Source organism: Mustela nigripes, chromosome 5, assembly GCF_022355385.1.
Source record: "Mustela nigripes isolate SB6536 chromosome 5, MUSNIG.SB6536, whole genome shotgun sequence".
Lineage (NCBI taxonomy): Eukaryota > Metazoa > Chordata > Mammalia > Carnivora > Mustelidae > Mustela > Mustela nigripes.
The window spans coordinates 66,186,024-66,197,574 of record NC_081561.1 but is presented as its reverse complement, the minus strand read 5'-3'; positions in this window follow the sequence as shown (position 1 = coordinate 66,197,574).

The following is an 11,551-nucleotide window of genomic DNA, read 5'->3' as shown; positions in this document are numbered from 1 at the left end:
CCTCAAATCAGGAAACAAGGGCTGACCGAGTATTTGAGACCAGGAATCTATATTTCAGAAGGATTTGTGCCCTTTGTTTTGCACTCGAATTTGTAATAAGTATCCTCCTTCTGCATTTGGCAGACTTTGCTCAGCCCAGTTTGCCCATGGACAGTCTATCTTACAGAGATAAGGCTGAATCAATACATATAGGGAGATCGCGGGGACTCATCAGCCGACCTTCTAATTCACTTGCCCCGTGGCTTGGTGGTGGTCCTCTGCTAGGCTACCATGCACTACTCAGCACAGGTGAAGTGGATAACCGAGTAGGGTCAGGATTGTTCCCAAGGGGAGAGCTCTCGGGTGCTGGGTGGGGCAGGAGGAGCCTCGGATTGGATTCCTGCCCCATGTCTGCTTCTAATTGGTGGTGTGTCCTTGGGGAGGTCGCTTCTCTCTGGTCTCACTGAGAAGTGAAGGGGTGTGGCAGATGGCACAGGCTCAAAACCTGACTGACATCTTGCAGTTCAAGCCCTGGGATGTGAGAATTTACCCACATACTCTGCTTTTCCTCCTGCAGTTTGAGGATAAACAGTCTGGCTCCTATCTAAGGCAAACACCTTCACTGGCCCCTGGATCCCATCTCCTCCCTCTAGCAATGGTCTCTCCTCACCCCTGCATCACCTGTTTTTCCCTCTTTGCTAAATCATTTAAAACAGCATATTGATATATTTAAATGTGGGCAACTGGGTGGCTCAGTCAGTAAGGTAAGCAATATCACTAACCCCTCATGCCTTTCAGCTCAGGTCATGATCCTGGGGTCCTGAGATTGAGCCCCACGTTGGGGTCTCTACTCAGGGAGGAGCCTGCTTTTCCCTCTCCCCCTGCCTGCTGTTCCCCTGCTTGTGCTCTCTCTGTGTCAAATAAGTAAATAAAATCTTTACTTTAAATATATTTAAATGTGCTATAGTTCCACCCATCTTTAAAAAAGTCTCTGCCTGGGTGGCTCAGTGGGTTAAAGCCTCTGCCTTCAGCTCAGGTCATGATCCCAGAGTCCTGGGATGGAACCCCGCATCAGGCTCTCTGCTCAGCGGGGAGCCTGCCTCCCCCTCTCTCTCTGCCTTTCTCTCTGCCTACCTGTGAACTCTGTCAAATAAATAAATAAAACCTTTTAAAATAAAATAAGAATAAAAAAGTCTCTCCTGACCCTACTTCCCCTCCAGCTTCTCTCTTGGGCAAGTTCAATCACTACACAACTCTGTTCAAACTGCTCTTTGTTAAGGTCAACAGTCCTACCCCCTCCCCCCTCCCCCACCGTGCCCTGTCCCCCGATGTGATTAAACCTAAAGGTCATCGGTACTCTTCATCTTACTTGACAACGAGGATCAGCTGATCATTCCTTCTCCTTTTGACACTTGTTTCTCTTGGCTTCCAAGACACTACATTTTCTAGGTGATTCTTCAGGGTAGGTTCTCCTCATTTCCTTCACTTCTAAAGGAAGGCTCCTGGGGCTCAATCCTGTATCTGTATTCAATCTTCACCAAGCCACCAATGATCTCATTCAGTCCCATTGTGTTAAATGCCACGTGGCTTAGCCTAGGTTCCTCTAGAAGCAGAACCCTAACGAAAGGTTTGCGCGCAGGTAGTTTATTTGGGAATAAAATTCCAGGAAGCAGAAATAAGGGACAGAGTGACACAGAAAGAGAGAAGAAAAGATAAACCAAGTCAAGAGTGCATTATTGAGCTGACCACCACCACTATGGAATACAGACCCTTTTCTCCACAGACGCTTCTAAGGAGATTCAAAACTGTCTGTCAAGGGATAAAAAGGGATCCACACTCACCCCTCAGCTTCCTTCCACCAGTGGTTAAGGGCGGCCCCATGAGCATCAATGCCCTCATAGTTCTGAGTTATACATATGGTGGCACTGAGGGAGTTTCCAGGGTTGTCCTACAGTCACCCTTGTACAGGAAGCAAGAGGTACACAGAGAGGTAGGGGGGAGGCACTTGTCCATTCATACCCGTGGCAAATCTGCATGATATCAAGCTGGGGGAAGAGTCAGGGCCAAGAGAATTTAAGGAAATGTCTGAAATGCCACCTATAACGCAATGGCTCTCAGCTTTCTACCTCTAGCTGGAGCCTCCCCCATTAAATTCCAGACTCGTGTATCCACTGCTTATTCCAGATTTCCACCTGGTTGTCTCCTCAAAACCTGCTCCATTCAGTCTCCCCCTCATTCCCCACCCCCCACGCATTTTCATTAATGGCAACTCTATCCTCCCAGATGTTCCTTCCTTCCAAAGCCAAGACCTTGGACTCATCCTTGAGTCTGCTCTACATACAATCCATCAGTAAATTAAGCTGGCTTGACTTTCAAAATATACCCCAAATCAGACCACTTCTAGCCTCTACTCCTTGCCCAAGCCACACCACCAGCCCTTGACGGGATTGCTGTCATTATCTGCTCAGGAGCCTTCCTGCTTCCTCACTTAACACTCACATCTCTTCTCCATTCTCTGCAGCGGCTAGTGAGTGTTCTAAAATACAAGTCAGATAATGTCACTCCTCGCCATTTCCTTTCCCCTTCCCTGCTCTGTATTTCTCCATCACACTTATCACTATCTGACATAACACAGACCTCCCCTATTTACATATTTACTCTATTATTGTCTCCTTCTACTAAAATAACAGCAAGCATTTTTGTCTATTTTATCCCCAGGACCTAGAAAGGTGCCTGGTACATGGGCAGAGTACAATATATATTCATTGACTAAAGATCATCTAGTTTAAGCCCATGCACTTGGTACATGAGAAAACTGTAGCCCAGAGAGATATGACTAGGCTAATTACACTGCACAGCCTTTTTTTTTTTTTTTCCTTTTCTTTTGCAAGGCCTTCTTGATGCCTCTACTGGTGTTCTGAATAGCTGGTCTCCCTTTTCAGCAACATTAATCCTTAGTTATTATTATGGATGCTGCCGTCTAGCCAATCTGAGTAGCAGTCTGTAGTCAGGCTCAAATGCACCTCCACGAAATCACTAGAGAACAATCCCAAGGCATTGGAAGCGTAAGTAATCCAAGATCATACAGTATAAAGGCAGCAAGCAACAACTGAGGGGATTCAAGGTGAGGGAGAGTCTCGGGGGTGTTTTGAGAGAGAAGTGCAACACTGAGATTCCTGAGGGAAAAAATGAGCGTTTCAGGTGTGGGAGAAGCAAGAGCAAGGAAGACAATATCACTAACCCCTCATACATGCCATTCTCTGCCCCTCCGTTCAGCGGAGTGGAATGGCCAGTGTGAGATGACTTTGGCATTGACCTGGACGGGTAGTTGTACTCGGCTATGTTCTAGCTGTGTGATGTGGGCAAGTTACTTAATCTCACTAAACCTACAAAATGAGGATGATGTTCCCGACCCCATTGTGCTGTGAGCATTACATAAAAAGGAACTTAAAGGGACGCCTGTGTGGCTCAGTGGGTTAAAGCCTCTGCCTTCCGCTCAGGTCATGATCCCAGGGTCCTGGGATCGAGTCCCACATGGGGCTTTCGGTTCAATGGGGAGCCTGCTTCCCTTCCTCTCTCTCTCTGCCTGCCTCTCCACCTACTTGTGATCTCTGTCTGTCAAAAAAATAAATAAAATCTTTTTAAAAAAAGGTACTAAAACAAAAAAAGTACTTTGTAGAATGACGTGGACAAGCAGTAAGTAAGTAATATCAAGGTTCTTGCTATGACTCTTTGAATGGAATCATGGGAGTGTGCAGCAGTAAGTGTCAGGTCCAATCAGGAGAACGTTGTGACTGGCATCAGGCACCATTAAGACGCAGAGGCCAGATAATGGAGGACACTGAATACCAAGGTGGAGTCTTGGCACTGTGATGTTACTAAAGGATCTTTTTTTTAATTGCACAAGGACTTTTTTTAAGATTTTATTTATTTGAGAGAGACTACGCGTGAGCAGGGGAGAGGGCGGGCAGAGAGAGAGAGAAGCAGACTCCCCAATGAGCAGGGAGCCTGATGCAGGGCTCAATCCCAGGACCCTGGGATCAGACCTGAGCCAAAGGCAGACACTTAACCGACTGAGCCAGCCAGTGTTCCCTGGTCAAGGATCTTGACCAGGGAACACACAAGACTCAGTACCTGTGATGAAGACAACCTGATGTCCAGAAGACCAACGGAAAGGAGCAGCCTGCCGTCACCTAGCCCCCTGCAGGGCCCTGTTCATCTCCACCACTGTTCTTTCTCATCCTGTTGCAGAGACAGGTTTCAGGTCTTTGTATCTCCTGAAGTTCAGGACACAGTCATCCCTACTGTCAGAGCACAAGGCCTGGCCCATAGTCGGGCTCCCGGAGCATTCATTCTAGTCTCACTAACCTACACTGACCGCTATGGGAAAAATTCAAGTCTGTGATGATGGAAGCCTGAGTGGGGATAGTGGCCATGAGAATGGGCAGGGTCAAATCACAGAAAACCCGGGGGAGAGACAGTGATTGTTGCAATTCTTTTAACACAGAAATTCAAGAAAGCACAAGGGCACGTGGGTGTCTCAGTCAGTTACAGAGTTAAGCATCTGCCTTAGGCTCAGGTCATGATCTTGGGTCCTGGGATGGAGCCCTGAATCAGGCTCCCTGCTCAGTGGGGAATCTGCTTCTCCCTCTGCCTGCGGCTCCCTCTGCTTGTGCTCATGCGCTCTCTCTCAGATAAATAAACAAAATCTTTTAAAATAAGCTAATTAAATGAAACATGAAGTGGTGTTAGTAATAGGCTTGTGATTAATTCCCCTGATCCTATTCTGCTCAATTCTTCATTTAAAATTATGAGGGGACTGTCTCTGAAGTTTTCAAGCTAAGTCACTTCACAAACACTTATACAAGAGAATTAAAGACCTCAGGGCTTTAGGTCAAGTGACTGGTAGGCAAGTGGCTGGTCTGCAGCTCCCAGGCCACAACAAAGAATAATAGCAAGAAACCAGAATGTCTAGGCGCCTGGGTGGCTCAGTTGGTTAAGTGTCTGCCTTCGGCTCAGATCACGACCCTGGAGTCCTGGGTTCAAGTCCCATATCGGGCTCCCCCTGCTCTGCAGGGAGCCTGCTTCTCCTTCTCCCTCTGCCTGCCACTCCCCCTGCTTGTGCGAGCTCTCTCTGTCAAATAAATAAATAAAATCTTAAAAACAAAACAAACAAAAAAAAACAACCAGAATGTCTGAGCCAGGCCTTGACCCCCCCCCAGGTGAGTGAAGGTGCCCATGGTGAGATTTCGCCCCCTTGCTGCTTTAGGAAGCTACCACCAGGCACTCCACTCCTCACCCGGGGACTAAAACTGAAGATTGCCCATCTGAACATTATAAATTACCATTGTCAGAACTAGAGCAGAGATAAGAAAGACATTCTTTTAAAGGGCTCAGTGGCTCTGGGAGGCTAGGTAGTCCTGAAGGAAGTCCTGAAGTCACATTAAAATTGCAAGTTCCCAGGCCCCACCCCCAAACCTCCTGAATCCTGATCTGTATTTAACAAGATTCCCAGGTGATTCCAGAGCAGATTACAATTGTAAAGCTGCCATGAAAGGGAGGGTCAGAGGCGAGGAAAAGGAGGAGTTACCGAGGGGAGGCTCAGGTGGCCCGTGTGCATCCAAGCACAACCTGGCCAGAGAAGAGGGTCTTGGCCAAAAGGCTGGGGATATTAAGGTCCATTGGTAAGGTCATCCCTGCTGTGGGGATGGGTGAGTCTGGATACCCAGGCCAATGCTCTTCAGCTTCCAGGTCATCTGACCGCTCCTCGCAATCAACCTGTGCTCCCCAAACCCTACTCCAGTTACCACTTGGCTTCATTCAACCCCTAAGACACAATGTGCTGGGCATGTTGATGCAAAGATATTTTTGCATCTGACAGACATTTTTATAGTTGAAAACTAAACTGGCATCTTCGATATACAAATCAAACCACGTCAGGAGTGCCTGGGTGGCTCAGTAGTTTAGCCTCTGCCTTCAGCTCAGGTCGTGATCTCAGGGTCCTGGGATCGAGCTCCAAATCAGGCTCTCTGCTCAGCAAGGAGTCTGCTTCCCTCCTCTCTCTCTGCCTACTTGTGATCTCTCTCTGTCAAAAAAATAAATAAAATCTTTAAAAACAAAACAAAAGACAAATCAAACCAAGTCAGAGGAGGGCACACTTCTGGAGTCTGATCAACGAAACTGGGTGATAATTAGACAGCCCTGTCCCGAAACAGCCCAGTGAGCGAGCAGGCTTCTTCCAATAACCATATCTCATCTCCACCCCGCCCCGATCCTAGAATTTCTACCTGTGTCATACAATTTGGCTCAGCTAGTCCTCTGGCGTCACTGGGCTGAATTCCGCACTACCACCTGCTAAGTTCCCTGAGGGCAGCCAAGGTCCTCCACAGAAAACAAACCTGAAAGGATTGGTGGCCTGGGTGCCAAGAACTTAAACCCAGAAAGGAAAGGAAGTGCCTGCAATAGAAGAAACCACCATTTCTTGTCTGGGGAATATTTCGCTGAGGTTTTGGCATGGAAAAAACAGGAAGCAGAGTAAATGTAGACCAGTGAGGGAATCGCTAGGTGAATTAAGGCATAGGTATATCCCGAATATATCCAACATGGTGCTATGCAGTTATAGTCCACGCGGATTCCGTGTAGTAATTTGGAAAACACTCCTGATATATATTCTGTGACCATCAGAGTCTCAGCAGGAAACAGATGGCGCAATCAAAATGGGGAACTTTGGAGAGAGCTTAATAAAGGGACTATTTGCAAAGGTGTGAGCCGCATTTGGAAAAACAACAGAGCAAAGGGGAGCTGTTTCCATTTCCAGGCAGTGTCTGAGGGGTAAATGGGGCCCTTAGAGGAACAGGGAGAGAGAACTATCTGGAGAAAAGCCTCGCGGGGCCCCAGCCAGAAGCTGTGGCCTTCTTGGACCTGGAAGGGAGGGAGGTGGGGAAGGAATAGGTCTCAAACCCAGCCAGAAGCCAGGGAGGCAAAAGGGCACCCAGCAGACCGCTGGAGTGCAGAGCAGGGTGAAGGCGTTTGGTGAGAAAAACCTGCAGGAGCAAAGGATGGAAGATGCCCAGCACCGTGAATTTATGGGGAGGGTAAGCAAACCACGAGGCGAAACTGCAGTCCGGATACTCCAGAGATGTCAACACCACATTCGCATCAGAGAGATCGAAGGGAAATCTACCCAAAAGGCAGTCATGACCGTAGGAAGACACTGGGGACCAGACTGCGGATTTTGGTAAGATGGAGGGTTGTTGACTTTCAACGACTGAGAACGCAGTCTAATCAAGCGCAGTCAATAGAGGCGAGCTGAGGAAGAGCGTCTAGGGAGGGGGTGGGGTCAGGCAGCCCTTAGGGGCACCTTCTGGTATCCTTCCGATCTCTTCGCTGAACCAGAGGGAGAGCTGACTTGTGCAGAGTCAGAGAGGAGGTTAGTGGCAGGCTGGGAGGCAATCTGGATGGGCTCTCCCCAAACCCACGCAGGCTTCCAAGCGCTCCTCGCCTCTCCATTCGGCCCCACGCCACCCCTCCGCGCCTCCCCCCTCCTCGGCTCCCTCCCCCTTTTCTCTGCTGCGGCAAATCCTTGAGCTACTCGGAGACTCGAGACGAAGCAGCTCAACAACCTCACACCCTTAATCTCACTGTCTGAATGATAAATCCTGCAGGACAGCTCGTTCCATTCAAGCCCTTCACACTCTCCTTTGAGTAGCTGGGTGGTCTCTTCCGCCGAAGCGGGGGCTGCTTGCCCTTCCTTCCACTTAGCATTCCCCCAGGAGTCGAGGACTTCCCGGGAGCCAGGCATTCGCCTCCAAAACAATATCCAGCTACGACACGGCCCTCCCAACCCCCTTTCAGGGCCAGACCATAAAATAAAGCCGCGTGGGCCTTGCACCCCTGGACAGAATCCTTTGTCTGGGTTGGAAACAGCCTGAAAAGATGAAAGGGGGCCTCCACTACGACCTCTTCACCTCTTGTTATCTTGTGCCCACTCCCTTTAGACTCTCTGAGGCAGACAGCAGCATTTTCCCATGGTCGCCGGGGTTAACAACGTCTTAGCAGCTAGCAGAGAGCGGAATGTGAGGAATGTACCTGCCTAAGGGGCGATTATTTTCATCAAGGACAGGCTGAAATGGATAATGAGGTCAAAAACAAACGCCATCTCTTTCTCAAAGCACTCTGTAAAGAGAGGCTATTAGATATAGTTCATTAGCTAGGGGGCTGGGGGATAGAGAGCTACTTTTTCGACTGCCGCTTGAAGAGAGAGGAAGGCATTTTGCCAAGCTGAGACTCTTTCCGGGGCGGGGGGGGGGGGGGGGGGGGGCGGCTAAGTTTGGATGCAGATTCAAGCCTTTATCGATCTGAGTTTCAGGTACTGGCAACAGGTGACATCTGGACTGGAAGGGAAGATTTGCAGAAGAATGTATCAATGACACAAGTGGGGTCCGTGGTAAAACACACACACACACACAAAACACCTAATACCCCAAAATCGAATTTGGAAAACTGACGAACCAGAGTTTACTTGTCAAAATACATGTATCATGTGTTAGCATCTTCCTACAATGGTCCCCTTCCCCGTCATCGCAGTTCAGGCACTAACTCCCCACCCCCACCCCCAGATTTTATCATGACTTGTAAACTGGAACCTCCTCAGCCCTTTCCCTTCCAACCCATCCTGCATCCCCACACAGGCTCATCTTAAACCACATGTTATCTGCACCCTCAAAAACCTTCATGGCTCACCAAGGCGGAATATGGAAAAAAGGTATGTGCTTCCCTTTTTCTTGATATCACCACGAAATGGAAATTTAAACTCTATGCCATGTAAAGCTTTTCAAAATCAGAGCCTAAGTAACTTTCAATTTGGAACAGCCCCCTCCCCCACGCTATCCCCCCACCACACACATATTTCAAAGACCACTTGCCCATAATAACCCCCAACTTTGCAACCGAGTTCTCAAGGCAAATACCCTGGGCTGTGTCAGTGGACAATAAACTCTTCTTTGGGGTTAATTTTCCCATGGCAAAAAAAAAAAAAAAAAAACAACAACAAACGGAACTTCAGGCTCGGCTTAATTTACGCACAATCACTTGCTGGAACACCGTGGGGAGGTAAAGGCTGAAACCAAACGGGGTGGCCTCCCAAGACTCGCCCTTCAGACAGGAGGGGGCCTGGACGTGAACACACAAACAGACATGTGAGAAAAATGTGCACACCTCCAAAATAACAAATCCACAAAGTAAAGGGAAAGGAACCAATCAGGAAGATAGGCTGCAGTGGGTTAAAGTGCAGGTGTTTCCTAACCTGGGCGAGTCTCTTCACGGCTCCTGGGCCTCAGCTTCCTCACCGATAAAATGGATTGTTGTTTTAAAATAGGGGATGTAGGAGCGCCTAGGTGGCTTAGTCATTAAGCATCTGCCTTTGGCTCTGGTCATGATCCCAGGGTCCTGGGATCGAGTCCCATATTGGGGTCCCTGTTCTGCGGGGAGCCTGCTTCTCCCTCTCTCACTCCCCTTGCTTGTGTTCCCTCTCTCGCTGTGTCTCTGTCAAATAAATAAATAAAATCTTTTAAAAAATAAAATAGGATATGAGTAAAGCACTTAGCAGGCTGCATGGCATACAGTCGGTAAGTTCTATGAATGTTAGGTTTGATGATGATGATATAGACGAACACTTGCAAAAGTTCTTTGCAGAAAAAAACAAGTTCCCTGACCAGGCTTGTGCTCACTCAGGCTTTGTACCTTTGCCCCAGCTCCTCTCTGGGTTTGGAATGTACTCTCCCCTCCTCCTATCTCTGTTCAAAGGACACCTTCATGGCCCAGCCCCTCACTCCCAGACCAGCCAAAGGAATTCCTCCCCCTATTAAGGGACCATAGCCCCATGATGGCGTTTCTCACTTTGTATTAATAATGACTTGCTTAGATGTTGGTCTCCAGAGTTAGAATATTAACCTCTAACACTATTATTAGCTTTGGAATTCTCAGTGTCCAGCACAATCCTAGATCTAACTCGCCCATATGGGTGCTTTAAAAGTATCTATGGAAGGAATGCACAAAGAAAGAACCAAGAAGTGGCCATACATTGTGTGGTTTCACACCAAATCCCAGCCACCTCATCCCTCCACTGTCAGACCCCTGCAGACACCTGTTTGAGAGAACTCCCGCTCCTAGAGTCTCCCTGGGACCTAGGAGGGCATGACTGCATTTTCAGCTGTTGCCTCCACCCCACCTTGCATGACCTGCTGACCAGCTGGAGATGCCACAAGGAGCATGACTCGGGGTGGCCAAAAGATGGTTTTGTCCCCAAATGACAGAATTCAGTTACAGGTTAGTGCCCAAGCTGCTACTGTAGGAAGTGCCTGCAAATCGATCCGTAGAACTTAGTTTACCAACACCAACAACTCGGTGGGCTGGCACTCTCTTTAGCTCCCAGAAGGCTCAGAGGAAGAAGGTAATAACTGATCGCTTTCCATTTTTGTCCACTAGTCAAGAAAGGCACAAACGATCCTGGTTCTTCTTCCTAATTCCGAGTATTCATCAAATTCAAGGGGACAGATGGTCTGTGGTCTTGCAATAGGACAAAGATACTGGGTCCTCATGAGAATAAAGCCGGTGACCTCCAGTTCATTAGCACCTGTGACATCAAAGCAAACTTAATGGGCCCCAGCCAGAGCTTTGGGGCTGCTGGAGACCTAACACAGGGAGGTAATACTGGAGAGGGGATATAAGACGTGATTATTATGGGACACCTGGGTGGCTCAGTCGGTTACGCACCTGCCTTCCACTCAGATCATGATCCCAGGACCCTGGGATCAAGTCCTGCATCAGGCTCCTTTCTTGGCAGGGAACCTGCTTCTCCCTCTGCCTGCCGCTCCCCTTGCTTGTGTTCTCTCTCTCTCATTCTGACAAATAGATAACTAAATCTTTTTAAAAGGAAAGAAAGAAATGATTAGTTATGAAATGATCCTGTTAGATTCACTTTAGAAATTTACCACATATTCACTGTGAGAATATGCAGGTATGTAAAGGTAAATCAGAGGATGGTGGTAGGAGGATTAAATGTGACCACGTAACCTGCATGTAGTGAGTAACATCTTATTAAAAGGTAGTGGAAAAGGGCGCCTGCGTGGCTCAGTGGGTTAAGCCTCTGCCTTCAGCTCAGGTCATGGTCCCAGGATCCTGGGATCAAAGCCCCGAATAGGGCTCTCTGCTCGGTGGGGAGCCTGCTTCCTCCTCTCTCTGCCTGCTTCTCTGCCTGATTGTGATCTCTGTCAAATAAATAAATAAAATCTTAAAAAAATAAAATAAAAGGTAGTGGAAAGCTCCAGACATACAGCCGGAGTAGGGGTGGTCCAGTAAATAAGCAGAAATTAGGAAATGTGCATGCCTGTGGGTTGGGAAGGGAAGGGAAAGGGGAGGATCCCTGCTCTAGGAAAAATGCTGGTCTCCAGGCAAGGCAGGGGAAAGGACTGAAGTGAAGAGATGGGTGTCAAAGGTGATGAAGTCATCTATCACTAAGTCTGGGAGTTCCCTGCTCTCTAACAGTCCCCACCTTCCTCTTTTTTTTTTTTTT